Genomic DNA, 808 nt, shown 5'->3' on the forward strand with positions numbered 1-808 from the left:
CACCGATTCCATATTCTGCTAACAGTCATTGGATCTCAACTAACGCGAGCAGCGATGTCGCGATACGATACACCGCATTCGCGAAAGGCTACAATCCGACCTTTATCAAAGTCGGAAACGTGATGGTGCGCATTTCTCTTCCTTACACGAGGCACCACAACAACGTTTCACCAGGCAACGCCGGTCAACTGCTGTTTGTGTATGAGAAATCGGTTGGAAACTTTCCTCATGTCAGCACGTTGTAGGTGTCGCCACCGGCGCCAACCTTGTGTGAATTCTCTGAAAAGCTAAACATTTGCATATCACAGCATCTTTTTCCTGTCGGATAAATTTCGCTTCTGTAGCACGTCATCTTCGTGGTGTAGCAATTTTAATGGACAGTAGTGTGTCAAAAATAGATCTAAGTCACAAAGCAACTGCAGAGATTGGTTATGAGTGGACACGATCAATGGGGAAACTTGGAAATTTGTGTCGGACCAGTATCCCAAACCAAGTCTTCTGCTTACTAGACAGATTTTCTGATCACTCAGCCATCGGGACACAGTGGTCATCGCAAATGCACGGACTACCCTAGCACGCCTCTCGTCAGACACAAATTCTCAATTTATCCACAAATTAGTAATATAGTGCCCCTTGCCCATTGTCCTCATTACTCGCAGCATTTCGCCTATTCCAGTTCGAGCCTGTGTGAGTCCGTACTGAAGAGGTCATTGGCTGTCTTCGCCATAACTATATACACACATGTGGTCTCCAAAAGAACAGACAGCACATATATATAGATTTCAGTGTTAGGAAGTAATTTCTAGAG

This window comes from Schistocerca piceifrons, chromosome 10 (genome assembly GCF_021461385.2).
Source record: "Schistocerca piceifrons isolate TAMUIC-IGC-003096 chromosome 10, iqSchPice1.1, whole genome shotgun sequence".
Lineage (NCBI taxonomy): Eukaryota > Metazoa > Arthropoda > Insecta > Orthoptera > Acrididae > Schistocerca > Schistocerca piceifrons.